Source organism: Oncorhynchus keta, chromosome 2, assembly GCF_023373465.1.
Source record: "Oncorhynchus keta strain PuntledgeMale-10-30-2019 chromosome 2, Oket_V2, whole genome shotgun sequence".
NCBI classification, from domain to species: Eukaryota; Metazoa; Chordata; class Actinopteri; order Salmoniformes; family Salmonidae; genus Oncorhynchus; species Oncorhynchus keta.
Window position 1 is genome coordinate 54,630,651 of NC_068422.1, and position 18,618 is coordinate 54,649,268.

Here is an 18,618-nt window from a genome sequence, read left to right on the forward strand (position 1 = left end):
TTGCTAGGTATAGATATTCATAGGCTGTACATCATCTTGTTTTCCTATTATTTGACATTGTCACTGTCGTTTTAGGGTATATGCCCGTGCAGTGGATTGTTAAGCGGTAAATGGACCAAAATATTTATTGTTACACAGGGAGATATAGAGTTCAGTTTCGGGGAAGTTCGGATGAGTTTTTAGAAAAAACAGATGTGGAGACTGAGGTTGGAGTTAGCTGAGTAGAACAGGGTAAACAGGTCCTGAGGGGAATCCAAGGTAGTGGTGAGTAAAATCCAGAGCAAGGTAGTTGGGTGATGAGATGTGGAACAGGAGCCAGAGACAGAGCGGTAACTGCAATAATAGGATAGACAGTGTCAGGCAGGGAAACAGGCACAGCAGAGTAACAGGATCTTGAATAATCATATATGGCTAGAATCATGAACTGACTGAGCAGAGATTACAGTCTGGCAGAGTGGAAGTGGCAGGACAGAGTATTTGTAGAGGTATTTCTTATGGAACAAGTTGCAGCTGGTAGGGATCTGCTTTGACTCCAGCACACCTGTCTCCAACGACACAATCACAGAGAGGGAGGGAGAGAGAGTGTACAGGGGGAGTAATTGCAGGTCAAGAAGCCACCAGATGAACACCAGAGGGCATAGCTGGAGCAGATGTGACATGGAGCTCATATGATATTGAGTTGCAGTGATATTTGTTGACATAGCCAGCTAACAATTTGCTTGTTTTGTCCTGTTTCTACCGATGCTTCATAACTAAATCAATTCATATCAGCAAACTCTGTAGTTGGTCTGTCAAGCAAGAAAATTTGAGTTGGAGGCAATATTGTTCTTTGCTCACGACGCTGTCTCTTGATCGTCACTCCCTCCCTACAAAAACAACCAGCTAACTATTCCAATCGAAATAGATGAAAAATGATTATAAACCTGTTTCTAAACATGTTGTTTTTGTAATATTTTACTTTCAACATCCTAAATAAACAATAGTTGATGTGTTGAATCTGTAAACCGTTGCGCCACATGCTTTGACGACTTTCTATCTATGAAAAGTAATCTCACCATGGGTCTTTATGTGTGTGTACCCTATATAGCTTTTATGGTTATAATCTGACCCATCTATGAACATATTCATTAATGTCTTTTTGTGTACTCTATCTTGTCTGATTTTCCATGTCTGACATACAAACGCACACCATGAACTGAGAAACAATCTGGCCACCAAGGGCTTCATAACAGAGTTGTGATTGAAAGTGCTGTATAGCTCATTATGACACTGTTTACTGTGTGTGTGTGGAATGAGAGACATGTAACTGTGTCACACAATTTATTATGAAAACCTCCTAAGAGGTGATGATGAATATAGTATGAGGAAGGGAGACAGTGTGAGAGGGAGAGAGAGGGAGAGAGAGGTTATGTTCCTAACCACAGGTGTATCCTATTTGTTGCTCCGCTTGTCTCTCTCTGTTCCTCTAGGTCAGTGTAAGCGAGGGATATGATTTGGAGCGTGAGGGCTCGGCAACAGAAAGCAGGGAGAAAGAGGAGAGTGTAGGGAGAGAGGAAGAGGAGAGTGAAATGGAAGAGGAGAATGGAGGGAGAGGAGGAGAAACATGGAGAGGAGAAAGCAGAGAGAGGAGGAAGCACAGGGAGAACACAACTATCATGTTCACTGTCTTCAAACTCCCTGTCATAAATGAGCCAAGGCACAGTGTGCATGTAATTCCACCTTGTCAATAAAGTGAAACCTTCACAAAAAACAGGTAAACAGAAACCGAACGTGATGCAACCGTGGCATACACAGAAAATAAATAATTACCCACAACATTAGGTGGGAAAAAAGGCTGCCTCAGTATGATTCCCAATCAGAGACAACGATAGACAGCTTCCTCTGATTGGGAACCACACTCGGCCTAAAACAAAGAAATAGAATGCCCACCCAAATCACACCCGTGAGGGGAGCCTACGTTTCAATGGAGTGCGTCTCTTCAGTCCCACTATTCACCTTTGTACCACATGGCCTGGTCCTAATGTTAATGTGGTAGGAGGTTTTGGAGCTGTTTTTAAAAGTGGTAGGAGTCAGTTTTTTTCTCCTCAATCTGGTGTTTAACACCAACCTGTCCGCCACCATATTCAATTCACTGAATTGTTGCCAATGTAGGATACTATTTATACATTTTGTGTTCGGCCTAGTCTGTACTAAATCTTATTGAGGGAAGTTGTCTCTAAATAGTTGTTTGCATTTTTACATTGACAACGATTCTTACTTCTGTAACAATCAAATAACCTACTTTGTGTGGGTTTTGAAATTCTTTCTGAATATTGTCCTCTGGTCAGATTTGTTATTTTTTACAACATTTATAAGAAAATAATATTTTTAAGTATAATATATTATACTTGGTACATTTTTAGTGAATCATTGAGTGATTTTTGTTGTGTTGTGTTAATTTGATAGTGAGTGACTACACAATGGAAAACAACATTATCGTTATTCCTATTGACATGAATGTTGTCATGTTAAAGAGGTTGTGATCTTTAAAATTAAGTTAATTTGTAATTGTCATTAGTTCTTTGTTTTTGAGCTATGTCTGTTTGTTTGAAATATGCGAGGAAATCAGCTTTATCTGGAAAATTCTCAGAAGCATTCTACACTGAACAAAAATATAAACACAACATGTAAAGTGTTGGTTCCATGTTCCATGAGCTGAAATTAAACATCCTAGAAATGTTACACATGCATAAAAAACGTATTTCACTCACATATGCACAAATTTGTGTACATCCCTCTTAGTGAGTATTTCTTTGTTGCTGAAATAATCCATCCATCTGACAGGTGTGGCAAATCAAGAAGGTAATTAACAGCATGATCTTTACACAGGTGCACACCGGCCCAGGAGACATCTGGCTTCTTCACCTGCAAGACCGTCTGAGACCAGCCACCAGGACAGCTGATGAAACTGTGTGTTTCTACAACCTAAGAAACTGTCTCGGGTAACTTATCTGCGCACATGTCGTCCTCACCGAGGTATTGACCTGACTATAGTTCAGTGTTGACAGTAGTCCAATGTCGTAACCGATTTCAGTGGGTAAATGTTCACCTTCGATGGCCACTGGCACGCTGGAGAAGTGTTGGGTGGGCAAGCAGTTTGCTGATTGATGTTAACGTTGTGAATCGAGTGCCCCATTGTGGTGGTGGAGTTATGGAATGGGCAGGCATAAGCTACGGACAACAAACACAACTGCATTTCATCTATGGCAATTTGAATGCATTGAGATACCGTGAAAAAATCCTGAGGCCCATTGTTGTGCCTGACTCACCCCTCAGCGTCGCCGACCACTCCGTGTGCCCCCTCCCCCAAACATTTGGGCTGTCCTTTGGGCTTGCGTCGTCACTGTCCTTCCCTCACCGCTTGCATCTGCTTCCACGGAAGGCTTTCGTCTCCAGCCATAATTTCCTCCTAAGTCCAGAATGTCTTCTCCTTCTGGGCATGCTGCTTGATCCTGTTTTGATATTCTGTCACGATGTTCATAATAGTGGTCGAACCAAGGCTCAGTGTACGTAGAGTTCCACATATTTTATCAAAGAAAGTGAAACTTAGAAAAACCAAAACAATAAAGAATAAAAGAACCGTGACAACAATGCAGTGCTAACAGGCAATTAAACATAAACAATATCCCATAACCCACAGGTGGAAAAAATGCTACTTAAGTATGATCCCCAATTAGAGACAACAATAGCCAGCTGCCTCTAATTGGGAATCATACCAAAACCCCAACATAGAAAAAACAACCAAGAACCCCACATAGAAAATATAAACTAGACTAACCCCCTAGTCACGCCCTGACCTACGCTACCATAGAAAATAAAGGCTTTCTATGGTCAGGACGCGACAGCAGGTGAGTAGGTCAGCAGCTGTTTGGCATTCTTATTGCTTGGAAGTATAAACTGTCACTGAGGCTGTTGGTCCAGGCCCTGATGCTCTGGTACCACTTGCTAGGCGGTAAAGGATAGAACACTCTGTGACTGGCCCAGACACCGCCTGGCATGAATGTCTTAAATCATCGACTTCTTGGAATCCAGCATAACGTCAATCCACAGAAGAATGCAGGTCATGAAATGCTCAAACGGCACAAGCCCGCAAAGGAAATCGGTTCTCTCTCCCAAGTTTCTCTCCATCCAGTACGCAACCAAGCGGTATTGTCTGCAACAGAGAAAGTATAATAAATGATTTCATTTTGTACAGAAATCTTTTGAACTGTGCAAGCATAACATCAACATTAGGGTTGGGTAATTAAACATGCATATACAATGCATTCGGGAAGTATTCAGACCTTTTGACTCTTTCCGCATTTCGTTACCTTACAGCCTTATTCTAAAATTATTTAAATTGTTCCCCCACCCCACCAATCTACACAAAATACCCCATAATGACAAAATAAAAAATGTTTTTTAGAAATGTTTGCAAATTTATAAAAAATAAAGACTGAAATATCATATTTAAATAAGTATTCATTAACTTTACTCAGGACTTTGTTGAAGCACCGTTGGCAGCATAACAAGTTAAAGCCTAGAGCCTTCTTGGGTATGACGCTACAATCTCAGCACACCTGTATTTGCCTCAGTCCTCAACTGGCAACTTCGCTAAATAGTTCCCGCAAAACACCGGTCTCAACATCAACAGTGAAGCGCGACTCCAGGATGCTGGCCTTCTCGGCAGAGTTGTAGAGAAAAAGACATATCTCAGACTGGCCAATGAAAAGAAAAGTTAAGGATGGGCAAAATAACACAGACACTGGACAGAGGAACTCTGCCTATGTTGCAGTGTGACGTTGTTCCCCTAGATTATGCACCAAATTGCACACAAGGACCAGTTCAAATAGGCCAGGTCAAGAGGGAATGTTAATAATAATAATTCAGTGTGTTTTTATTTTTTAATTACAGATGGATAGCTAATGTTATTTTTTGTGTACAAACTCTTTCATATCTATATTGTAAATACACTTGATTGTAAAAGTTTTATAATCTTTGGTTTGGTCCATTGTGGGTTATCGGAATTTCTGTAACCTCCTATGGTTCTCTCTAGCCTGACGTTCAGCTAGCGATGTATGTTGTCCTTGGCTCTGCAATTATTCAATATAAACCCGTGGTAATGTTACACAATGTACGCAATATAAATATTTATGTTAACAAGTTTAACCGAGCTCGCTAACTAGGTTACCTATTGTATATTGTTACCTGTTGTATTGGGAACTTGGGACAGTGTTTGAGTAAGTTTCCATGTGCTCGTGCAGGTGCCTGAGAGCTATGACTGTGCCATGTGCTAACATATTGTGCTTTGTGTCTTCGTGCGCAGGTGTTGTATATCATTTTACTTGTATTGTATGGTGTGCTGTTGTGCACTGAATGTGTGCATGCAGCACCTGTTATTTATTTTTGGTCTCTCTTGCCTGACCTTCAGCTAGCGAGATGCCTGAGAGTTGTGACTGCACCAAGGGCTAACATATTGTTTGTTGTCTCTTCGCGCACAGGGAAAATAAAAATCCAACAAGCATACCTCCAGTTGTGGCAGTTTCCTCATTAAATTACACAATGTAGAACGAACCACTCTACACTTAAAAGGCCAGCATTCCGGAGTCGCCTCTTCAATGTTGACGTTGAGACGTGTTTTGTGGGTAATATTTATTGAAGCTGCCAGTTGAGGACTTGTGACATATTTGTTTCTCAAACTAGACACTCTGTTATTTTCCTATTGATCATTTGTGCACCAGGGCCCCCCACTCCTGTTTCTATTCTGGTTAGAGCCAGTTTGCGATGTTCTGTGAAGGGAGTAGTACAGAGCATTGTACCAGATATTCAATTTCTTGGCTATTTCTCACATGGAATGGCCTTCATTTCTTAGAACAATAATAGACTGACGAGTTTCAGAAGAGTTCTTTGTTTCTGGCCAGTTTTATTGCTTCTTTATTGAGCACAGCAGTTTTCAGCTGTGGTAACATAATTGCAAAAAAGGTTTTCTAATGATCAATTGGCCTTTTAGAATGATAAACTTGGATTAGCTAACACAACGTGCCGATGGGACTCTGTACGCCTATGTAGATTTTCCATTAAAAATATCAACCGTTTCCAGCTACAAGTAATTTACAACATTAACAATGTCTACACTGTATTTCAGATAAACTTGATGTTATTTTAATGCACATTTCTAAGTGACCCCAAACTTTTGAACGGTAGTGTACCCACAGGCAGACAGTACAGCCATGTCTAGGCAAATATTTTTCTAGTAAAACCTGCTCATCAACTTTAGAGACGGAACTACAACAGTAACGTTAAATGGGTGCGTGATAATTCCTTCTGTTGAGAGTCTGTGTATTTTGCACCATCATGCCTTTAATCATCCCTTTAATGACGTGATTGAAATGCTTCGACTGTCATAATCATAACCAAAATGTCAACAATTACATATTTTTTTAACAATGTCACCAAAATGACTCATGGTTTACAGTTGATGATGTCAGCTAACTAATCGTTACAGTACTTAGGTTTGCCAGCTAACAAGTTTAGTTACAAATGCGATGCATGCAAGTAGCAAGTGGGCTAACCATGTTAGCTAGCTAGCCAACTCCAGTCAAGTACTTAGCTAACATTAGCTATGTTTGTTGGTAAACCTAGCTAGCTATCTTGTAGTTTGCTGTAGTTTGCTGTTTAGTAGCCTTATCTAGCTAAAGTAGCTAGCTAGTTATTTTTAAAAAGAGAAACTGTTTTATAATTGCGGTACACATCTCATATTATAGTTGTGTCGCTAGCTACGAAACCTAGCAAACAAAAACATGTCAAATCGATTCCTCCTCACTGTAACACATTTTGTTAGCCAGCAAGACACAAGCTTTGTTTTCAATAGCTTGATAGACTAAAGTTGGCTGGCATGAAAAAGAACTTACTAATTTGTCATCTGCCCTCTTAGTCCAGCTGGCTGACTTCTCAAATGGATATTTGGGACTCTGAAGTATGTTCTCTATACTTCTCTGTCCATATGTGCACAAAAACAGCTGTCGTCTGTGAAATATGCGATCATCTGTCATTCGTGCAGTGAACCTTCTCAGTAAAACCTGTCCGCGATCCAATTCATTGCAGAAAATACATTCTTTCTCTGTTGGCATAGCTGGATAATTACCACAAAGACCCCATCAATCAATATTTGCTCGAGGTTCACCAGGATCTACGGCCGGAGCAGCTGCTGCTGTCTATAGCGGAGCTTCTCAATCTAACTCCCTCTGTCTCGAATTATCTTCACTATATTCCGGTTCATACAAGAATGGTTCAATGCTACCAAGTAAAAGAACCTAAAAAAATATTAACCGTCAAATTAATTTTCATGAGGAATCACTTGAAGCCATTGCATTGCGTAATGTTAGCTAGCTAGCTAGCAGTCACCTAGTTTGCCTCCCTTTTCCAAAACCCCGCCTTGGGGGAGGGACAGTGCTACAGTAAGAAGGACTGCCCCGCAATGAGTCTACACAAGCAAAAGTATTCACCCCCCTTGGCAGTTTTCCTATTTTGTTGCCTTACAACCTGGAATTAAAATGGATTATATGAGAGTTTGTATCATTTGATTTGCAAAATATTTTTTATTGTAAAACAAACAACTTGAGCGTGCATAACTCTTCCGGCACACATCCCCCCCAAAGTCAATACGTTGTAGAGCCACCTTTTGCAGCAATTACAGCTGCAATTCTCTTGGGTTATGTCTCTATAAGCTTGGCACATCTAGCCACTGGGATTGTTTTTCCATTCTTCAGGGCAAAACTGCTCCAGCTCCTTCAAGTTGGATGGGTTCGACTGGTGGACAGCAATCTTTAAGTCATACCACAGTGCGCCAGACATGGTGTTTTCCTTGATGGCCAAAAAGCTCCATTTTAGTCTCATCTGACCAGAGTACCTTCTTCCATATGTTTGGGGAGTCTGCTACATGACTTTTGTCAAACATCAAATGCGTTTGATTATTTATTTCTTTAAGCCTTTTCTGGCCCCTCTTCCGTAAAGCCAGCTCTGTGGAGAGTATGGCTTAAAGTGGTCCTATGGACAGATACTCCAATCTCCGCTGTTGAGATTTGCAGCTCCGTCAGGGATATCTTTGGTCTCTTTGTTGCCTCTCTGATTAATGCCCTCCATGCCTGGTCTGTGGTTTGTTGTGGTGCCATATTCTTTACATTTTTTAAGAATGGATTTAATGGTGCTCCGTGGGATGTTCAAAGTTTTGGATATTTTTTTATAACCCAACCCAGATCTGTACTTCTCCAGAACTTTGTCCCTGACCTGTTTTGGATAGCTCCTTGGTCTTGTGGTGGATGAATCAGAATTAGTTGAGTAACATAGATAATTTAAGATGTCTTATCTGCATAATATTCTTATGTGATATACATTTTATTAGAATGTATTTCTATCAACTCTGGTGTTGGCAGTTGCATTTCTTCCTTCAGCTGGGGCTCAGTCACTTGGGGCCCAGAGAGGGGAGAGGTCAGGCTTGTCTTTCACATATCCCTGGTGCTATGCAGAATATCAGAAAGGGAAGATGACAGGATGGAACATTGTCTTCATATGTGAATGTATCTGTTAAACCATGTGAAGGTATGGCGTGATTAATGGGGAACCAATTACTTGTCTCCACAATGTCTGTGCGCAAGTCACTCCCTCCTTTCGCATTGGGGGGAGGTGTATGGCAGTGTCCGGAACCATTGTATGTCCTCTCTGATGTTGCACTTATCCTGGGATAGTGTATGACCTAGAGGCTCATTCCCCTCAGTGAGCTTGTCCAGGAGAGGGGTCAAGAAGGGGTTTTACTTGAGGCGGGAGTATCTAGAGTTGAAAATTGATTTATGCCATTGTATGAGTTGGTGTTTTGTGCTATGAAGTACCAGGAACGAGATTAGAACCTCGTCTCAGGGACCAAACTGAACGATAATATATAGTGAATGCTATCTGGCTACAGGATACTCCTTTCTTATTATAAAATCTTTACCTTGTGACCATCTGTGCTTTGTTGTGTAGTTTGAGAGGGGTGTATCTTGGCTATAAAATATCTTTGTTGTCACTATCAACGGTTCATTAGAAATGGCGAATCGTTGAAAGTCATTGCTAATGCAAAGCTCTTATTATTAAAAATGTAGTGTAAGTATAACTCTTACTGGTTTGGGAAGTATGTTTTTCCTCATTTGGTAATACAGAAATTAGCCACCACAGTCTTCATGGTGACGCTTGCTTGGTGCTACCCCTTGCTTAGTGGTGTTGCAGACTCTGAGGCCTTTCAGAACAGGTGTATATACATACATATATATATATATATATATATATACTAATATCATGTGAAACTTAGATTGCACACATGTGGACTTTATTTAACTAATTATGTGACTTCTGAAGATAATTGGTTGCACCAGATCTTATTTAGGGGCTTCGTAGTAAAGGGGGTGAATACATATGCATGCACCACTTTTCCATTTAAATTTTTAAATTTTTTGAAGCAAGTTTTTTTTTTTTCACTTCACCAATTTGGACTATTTTGTGTATCTCCAGTACATGAAATCCAAATAAAAATATATTTAAATTATAGGTTGTAATGCAACAAAATAAAAAACGCAAAAGGGATGAACACTTTTGCAAGGTACCGTATAGTGCGATCAGTCCATAGAGCCTTCGCCAAATGCCGCAAAGCAGGACTACATGTGTTTTCAGATCTTGCCCCCCATCAATACACTAGAAGCTGCCATAGGGTGCATCATTCAGCAGTTTGTGTCAAGAACTGCTATGCTGCTGGGTTTTTCACATTCAACAGTTTCCAATGTGTGTATCTAGAATGGTCCACCAACTAAAGGACATCCAGACAATCTGACACAACTGTGGGAAGCATTGGTGTAAACATGGGCCAGCATCCCTGTGGAACCCTTTCAAGTCCATGCCCAGTCGAATTGAGGCTGTATTGAAAGTAAAAGAGAGGGCTCAATATTGGGAAAGTGTTCCTACTGTTTGTAATACTCTATATACTGTAGTCTATCTGTAATCGGTAAGTTAGAACATTGGGGAAGAGGCTCTTGTTTATACCTATGTTATTTGGCGGCAGGCATCTCTCTCTTGTTTTACTCATTTGTCTTACGAGGATGTCTGATCTGACGATGGAATATGCCACTATATCCTCACAGCATCAGATCGCCCTACCGCTGTGCATTATTATTTATTCCCCTCTCCCTCCTTGTATTTCCCTTCTACATTCTGCCAAAGGACCTGGCAAGGCAGCAAATTTCAATTTCAGCCCTGAACAGCGGAATATCAAAGACTGGGTGCTTGGGTGCTGTCGCCACCACTGTCAGCACGATGGGTAAACCGCCACAATGAGAAACCCAATCCTATGAATTTTTACAGATTGATCAAGGGTCTGGGAGGAGAGTGGGAGGGATAGGGGGATTAAACAATGTTCTGTGAGTGTGTATGTGAGAGAGAGAGTCCTGTGAGGGCCCCAGCCAAGAGAATTTGCTTGCTTGTGTGTCTGTGGTGCCTTGTTGCTCCCTGCCTACATTAACCTTTGTGTGAGGAGACACTCCAGAGGGGGGAGGGAGGAAAGTAGGTGGCAGTGATGGGGGGACATCTGGCACTGCAACTCCTACTGATAAGAAATCACTTTCAATGAGATGTTACACGCTGACCAGTGCCACTCTGCTTCGAGATTGCATCTCCCCACGATCTTAGAAATCACTCCTGTTTTCTCCCTGGAGAAGATGTTAAACAAAACAAAAGCAAACAGCCACAAATTATTCATGGTGCCCATTTCTGAGCATTGCAGATTTGACTAAATCATCGTCACTGTCTTACAAGGCTGAAACAAATCAAGTAAATGTGACAGAATGTTAATTTTAAAAAATCCAAGCTAATCTGCAATAACTACCTCCTTTTGATTTGATATAACTTTGTGACATTGTATTTCCTTATATAGTCTTATAGCCATATGTATTTATAATATAGTAGTGAAGGTGCCTATTTATGGGTCACTCTCAATAATGGTGAACGTACCCCCCTTTTTCACAATTGTGTCATGCCCCAAACCCCCAGAGCCTGAGTTAAATGAAACATTTGTAAAAGCAGCGGGGTCAAACACCAAGCCGAGTGGCACACAGTCAATCGTCAAATGCAAACTGGGGTGACAGCACTTCATAATACAGACAATTGCAGTGGACAGGTAGGTCTACAAGAGCTAGAGCAAAACCATTCCCTTTGTCAGAGACCCTGGATGGATGTCAATATCTGTTATTCTCTGGAACCCCTGCCGGAGGGATCTGAACTGTGACTGACCTCAACAAGAGAGGGAAATGTGTCCCTATTAATAAAGGCCCACTCCATCAAAGGGAATATATTTGAAATGCTTTTAAGGTGAGGGGTCTTACTTAGGGAGGTAAGATAAATGTAAAAACAAAGGGACACCACTTAAAATAATGATATTACTAAGGCTACTTGGTGAAAAACTATTTGTTCTCCAGTCAGGAGACTCCATTATTGCTATGCCTCTTTGTATCCGATCGGCCCATTGTGCAGACGGAGACCTCAGAAAGTGATGTCATTTGCTGTCATGGTATTCTTCACACTGATCAAATTAGACCCTTTTAACTTTTTTTCAAAGAAAGGAAAGGTGTTCTTATACTGTAATTGTAGAAAAGGCCCACCTGTTCACCTTCATTGTCAGTCATCCAACCTGTCCAGCTACCCAGAAAGATTCCACTAATCTTTCAATGGTCTTTCGAGCCGGATGATGACTGAACCAAAGACAGGTGAAAAGGAAATGGAGAAGAAGGAAGAATTGTCTCCACTGGAAGGAAGAAGAGAGGAGGAAAGAGCAGCTGAGCGAAAGGTCTTGGAACAAATTAAAGATCCAGGAGCTAAGCCTAAAGCAACAAAGAATGCTTTTTCCTCAACCACCAGCAGCACCAGAAGAACCAGACAAGCACCTGGATATCTTAAGGATTATGTGGTCGAGTTTCCCACATCAAAGTGCAAGCCCACCAGAGCTCAGATTGGTGATGGATCAACTGTACGTTTCAGCCATCAATCATCCCCTCCGTGCCAAGGACTAGAAACTGCTTTGGGACGAGAAAGTGGTCTACAGGAAGAACCCATGGAGGTAACTCCCACCACACAGGTCGACCCGTTTCCCGAGGCAAGCTCCGCTCACCCCCTAACCTGTTAGTCCACTAGGGGCATTATTTCATTTTTGGATAAAAAGACGTGCCCGTTTTAAGCGCAATGTTTTGTCACGAAAAGATGCTCGACTATGCTTGGAATTGATAGTTTTGGAAAGAAGACACTCTTACGTTTCCAGAACTGCAAAGATTTTCACTGTGAGTGCCTTATAACAAAAGCTTCAGGCAAAACCAAGATGTTTGAGCGACCAGGAAATGAACAGGATTTCTGAAGGTACGTTTTCCATGATCGCCTTATATGGCTGTGAATGCGACAGGAATGAACGGACACTTTCTAGCGTTTCCCCAAGGTGTCTGCAGCATTGTGACGTATTTGTAGGCATATCATTGGAAGATTGACCATAAGAGACTACAATTGCCAAGTGTCCCGCACGGTGTCTGCGTGGAAATTGGTGCGCAAAAGTCAGCTACCAGTATTTTTCCATCCGAATCAGAGAACAAAGAAGGCTTCTAGGACTGCCATTTCAATGAAGAGATATATGACAAAACACCTTGAGGATTGATTCAAACAACGTTTTCCATGTTTCAGTCGATATTATGGAGTTAATTCGGAAAAAAGTTTGATTTGTAGGTGACTGAATTTTCGGTTAGTTTCGGTAGCCAAATGCATAGTAACAAAACGGAAAGATGTGTCCTACACAAGAATCTTTCAGGAAAAACTGGACATCTGCTATGTAACTGAGAGTCTCCTCATTGAAACATCTGAAGTTCTTCAAAGGTAAATTATTTTATTTGATCCCTTTGCTGGTTTTTGTGAATATGTTGCGTGCTAAATGCTAACGCTAAATGTTAAGCTAGCTATCACCACTCTTACACAAATGATTGATTTTCTCTGGTTCTAAAGCATATTTTGAAAATCTGAGACGACAGGATTGTTAAGAAATGGATAAGCTTGAGAGCAGGCATATTTATTTCATTTCATTTGCGATTTTTAGAAATCGCTAACGTTGCGTTATGGTAATGAGCTTGAGGCTGTAGTAACGCGACCGCATGCGGGATGGGGCGGACTATGAGGTTAACTAAAGGGAAATTGTCAAAGCACTCTAGACGGAGTGAGAGTTCAACCAGTGGATACCCATTTGGAAGTAACCATGGAAGCCGCCATTCACTAGCCCCCAGCGATTCACAGACCGCTGTCCTACAAGAGACAATGAAACTACTAGTGTTGGAGGAAATTGAGCGTCAGATTGAGGAGGAGCGACAGGCTGACGAATGACATTTGTCTTTTGAGCTTCTAGTCATGAAATCTATGCAGCCTACTCAATCACTGTTAATAACTACTGTTTACAGGCCTCCAGGGCCTTGTACAGCTTTCCTCAGTTCCCTGAATTCCTATCGGACCTTATAGTTATAGCAGATAATATTAACATTTTTGGTGACTTTAATATTCACATGGAAAAGTCCACAGACCCACTCCAAAAGGCTTTCGGAGCGATCATCGACTCAGTGGGTTTTGTCCAACATGTCTCTGGACCTACTCACTGTCACAGTCATACTCTGGACCTAGTTTTGTCCCATGGAATAAATGTTGTGGATCTTAATGATTTTCCTCATAATCCTGGACTATAGGACCACCATTTTATTACGTTTGCAATTGCACAAATTATCTGCTCAGACCCCAACCAAGGAGCATCAAAGGTTGTGCTATAAATTCACAGGCAACACAGATTCCTTGATGCCCTTCCAGACTCCCTCTGCCTACCCAATGACGTCAGAGGACAAAAATCAGTTAACCACCTAACTGAGGGACTCAATGTAACCTTGCACAATACCCTAGATGCAGTTGCACCCCTAAAAACTAAAACGATTTCTCATAAGAAACGTGCTCCCTGGTATACAGAAAATACCCAAACCCTGAAAGCAAGCTTCCAGAAAATTGGAACGGAAATGGCACCACACCAAACTGGAAGTCTTCCAACTAGCTTGGAAAGACAGTACCGTGTAGTATCGAAGAGCCATTACTGCTGCTCGATCATCCTATTTTTCCAACTTAATGATGTTGCACTTCCTAGGGCTTCCACTAGATGTCATAGAAATGTGAATGAGACTTCTACTGTGTTGTGGGACTGAATGAGAGCAGAATCTAGGTAGTCAGCCATTTTCTGATCACGCGCATTCCCACTTGCGTTCCATTGCTCATTAAGTGTCACAGTCCGGCTCATAGCCTGTGGCAAAAATGAGGGGATGCGAACAACAGTTATAGGCCAATCAAAAAGGTTCTTTATTGTAAACAAACTAACTTTAAACAAAGAAAAGGGAATGAGGTGTGAAAGTATCATTATGTAGCGAAGCATGAAGTATCAAGTGCAGCGAAGCATGAATCTGTGTGTGTGAAATGAGTGAAAACTAAGTAAAACTACAAAGGAATAAACAAAACAGGATCATACCTGGAGGAGCAGAGAGAGACGAGTGATTAGTGAAGCAGTTTAAATACCCTGAGCCCAGGTGACTCCAATCACTAACAACCCTCCTCTGCCTGCAGGAGGAATCGCACCTGCACTGCAGAGGAGGGACCGTGACATAACCGAAAAAAAGGTTTCATACAAATGCAGTAAGGTAATGTTTTTAATTTCAAGATATTCTAGATATGTTATCTTAATGGTCTTGAAATTAGAAAACATTTCTTTCCCCATTTGCATAAAGCCTTTTGTGGGTTTAAATAAGCAAAACTATCTGCCAATGTAAAAATATAGTTTATTTCTTTAAAGTAAAAATGCAATATGTTGTTTTTTTTATGCGACCCAACCAAATTCCCAAAGAAATGTGTGTTTTAGAGCTGTCATTCGCATTGAAAGCAAGCTTAAGAAGCGTAGGTATGTTCTATGTGTATATTTCTATGCTTTATGTTTATTTTTTTGCATCTTTTACTTTCGGTTTGGTACACTAGCTTCAAACAACTGAAAATACAATATTTGTGGTTATGGAAAATATATTTCACAGCGGTTTAGATGGTACAATGATTCTCTACACTATACTTGCTTGTTATATCACACAAACTATTCGAATTTTAACAACCAGGAAATGGCAGAGCAATATCTGCACAGTGGATCAAAGTAAACTTTGCCTCGACGCAAGTTAATTAGGATTGCTTAGATATCGCATTTTGCAGTGTAGGCTGCAAAATAGCTGTATAAATCAGGACAAATATCAAGAGGACGTGGAAAGGCTGTTTGGCTTAGTCGCGAATAGAAATAACTTTGCAGGTGTTTCTAATTAATAGAAAAATAATTAGGTCATGCTGGTGGGTGATAACATTAAAATAAAACCAAACTCTGAAACGTATGGTAAAAATAATATTCACGTCATCTCATAGGAAAAGACATGACATTGAGCGGACAGTTCAGATTAGTCACTTCAAGACCAAATACATCATACTATGATTTACTGACGTAAATCATTGTGCAACATTATGGGTAAGCTCTAGCCATAATCTTTCAGCTCGAAAAGGTGGATTTCTACTGGTGTATACTGTTAAAGGTCCCATGCAATCAAAATCATATTTGTTCAATCGTTGCTTGATGTGTGATTTTAAGGTAAACAAATAAATAACGTTTTTTTTAGTTTTATGCTGAAAACAAAAGACAAATGTTGTTATACTGCCTCACTACAGGACGGTTTGATACTGGACATTCTATAGAACTTCATGCATAGGTTAGCATGAACTGCCATGTGTTCACCAACTATCAAATGTTCAGCTTTGGACCAATGACAGGCTCGCTGTACATTGCAGAGCTGTCGTTGTTCACTAAGCATCATAATTTATTTAAATATATATATATATATATACACACACACTGCTCAAAATAATTAAGGGAACAGTTAACCTCTTGCTTCTACCTGACACGCAAGCGTCCCATCTAGACATCTGGAAATGCAAATGCGCTACGCTAAATGCTAATAGTACTAGTTAAAACTCAAACGTTCATTAAAATACAGATGCAGGGTATTGAATTAAAGCTACACTCGTTGTGAATCCAGGCAACAAGTCAGATTTTTAAAATGCTTTTCGGCGAAAGCATGAGAAGCTATTATCTGATAGCATGTAACACCCCAAAAGACCCGCAGGGGACGTAAACAAAATAATTAGCATAGTCGTCGCTACACAAACCGCACAAATAAAATATAAAACATTCATTACCTTTGACCATCTTCGTTGTTGGCACTCCTAGATGTCCCATAATCACTATTGGGTCTTTTTTTTCAATTAAATCGGTCCATATATAGCCTAGATATCGATCTATGACGACTGTGTGATAAACGAAAAAAAATTGCGTCTTATAACGTAACGTCATTTTTAAAATTAAAAAAGTTGACGATAAACTTTCACAAAACACTTCAAAATACTTTTGTAATGCAACTTTAGGTATTAATACACGTTAATAAGCAATCAAATTGATCACGAGGCGATGTATATTCTTTAGCTGTCCGTCTGGAAATAATGTCCGGGTAAATCTCAACCAAAATATCCGGTCGGAGACCTGAACAAATGGCTTGTCTCTTCTTCGTTTGACCAAGAAACAAAGCCTAGGCAAATGACAAGACTGTTGACATCGTGTGGAAGCTGTAGGTAATTGCAACCTCAGCCCCATTTATTGTGGTTCGCCTTTATCAATGGGTTGAAGTGGCGGATGGATATATATTTCCATTTTCAGTGATCAGATTTTCCTGCGCTTTTCGATGAAACGCACGTTCTGTTATAGTCACAGCCGTGATTTAACCAGTTTTATAAACGTCTGAGTGTTTTCTATCCACACATACTAATCATATGCATATACTATATTCCTGGCATGAGCAGCAGGGCGCTGAAATGTTGTGCGATTTTTAACAGAATGTTCGAAAAAGTAGGGGGTAGGAGTAACAGGTTAAACAACACAATGTAACTCCAAGTAAATCACACTTCTGTGAAATCAAACTGTCCACTTAGGAAGCAACACTGATTGACAATAAATTTCACATGCTGTTGTGCAAATGGAATAGACAACAGGTTGAAATTATAGGCAATTAGCAAGACACCCCCAATACAGGAGTGGTTTTGCAGGTGGTGACCACAGACCATTTCTCAGTTCCTATGCTTCCTGGCTGATGTTTTGGTCACTTTTGAATGCGGGCGGTGCTTTCACTCTAGTGGTAGCATGAGACGGAGTCTACAACCCACACAAGTGGCTCAGGTAGTGCAGCTCATCCAGGATGGCACATCAATGCGGGCTGTGGCAAGAAGGTTTGCTGTGTCTGTCAGCGTAGTGTCCAGAGCATGGAGGCGCTACCAGGAGACAGGCCAGTACATCAGGAGACGTGAAGGAGGCCGTAGGAGGGCAACAACCCAGCAGCAGGACCGCTACCTCCGCCTTTGTTCAAGGAGGAGCATTACCAGAGCCCTGCAAAATGACCTCCAGCAGGCCACAAATGTGCATGTGTCTGCTCAAACGGTCAGAAACAGACTCCATGAGGGTGGTATGAGGGCCCGACGTCCACAGGTGGGGGTTGTGCATACAGCCCAACACCATGCAGGACGTTAGCATTTGCCAGAGAACACCAAGATTGGTAAATTCGCCACTGGCGACCTGTGCACTTCACAGATGAAAGCAGGTTCATACTGAGCACGTGACAGACGTGACAGAGCCTGGAGACGTCATGGAGAATGTTCTGCTGCCTGCAACATCCTCCAGCATGACCGGTTTGGCGGTGGGTCAGTCATGGTGTGGGGTGGCATTTCTTTGGGGGGCCACTCCATGTGCTCGCCATAGGTAGACTGACTACCATTCGGTACCGAGATGAGATCCTCAGACCCCTTGCTGGTGCAAGACCATATGCTGGTGCGGTTGGCCCTGGGTTCCTCCCAATGCAAGACAATGCTAGACCTCATATGGCTGGAGTGTTTCAGCAGTTCCTGCAAGAGGAAGGCATTGATGCTATGGACTGGCCCGCCTGTTCCCCAGACCTGAATCCAATTGAGCACATCTGGGACATCATGTCTCGCTCCATCCACCAACGCCACGTTGCACCACAGACTGTCCAGGAGTTGGCGGATGCTTTAGTCCAGGTCTGGCCTCAGGAGACCATCCGCCACCTCAACAGGAGCATGCCCAGGCGTTGTTGGGAGGTCATACAGGCACGTGGCGGCCACACACACTACTGAGCCTCGTTTTGACTTGGTTTAAAGACATTAAATCAATGTTGGATCAGCCTGTAGTGTGGTTTTCCACTTTAATTTTGAGTGTGACTCCAAATCCAGACCTCCATGGGTTGATAAATTTGATTTCCATTGATAATTTGTGTGTGATTTTGTTGTCAGCACATTCAACTATGTAAAGAAAAAAGTATTTAACACAAATATTTCATTCATTCAGATCTAGGATGTGTTATTTTAGTGTTCCCTTTATTTTTTTGA

General features: G+C 41.3%; 1 long non-coding RNA gene across 1 annotated transcript; it reads right to left on the reverse strand.

The window, feature by feature from the left end:
* Window positions 1–83: 83 nt before the first annotated feature.
* LOC127909302 (uncharacterized) lies at window positions 84–2,898 on the reverse strand. The gene is made up of 3 exons (XR_008070707.1): window positions 2,751–2,898; window positions 430–541; window positions 84–333 (listed from the first exon to the last, which is right to left on the reverse strand). It is a non-coding gene; the product is annotated as an uncharacterized LOC127909302 (long non-coding RNA).
* Window positions 2,899–18,618: the final 15,720 nt, after the last annotated feature.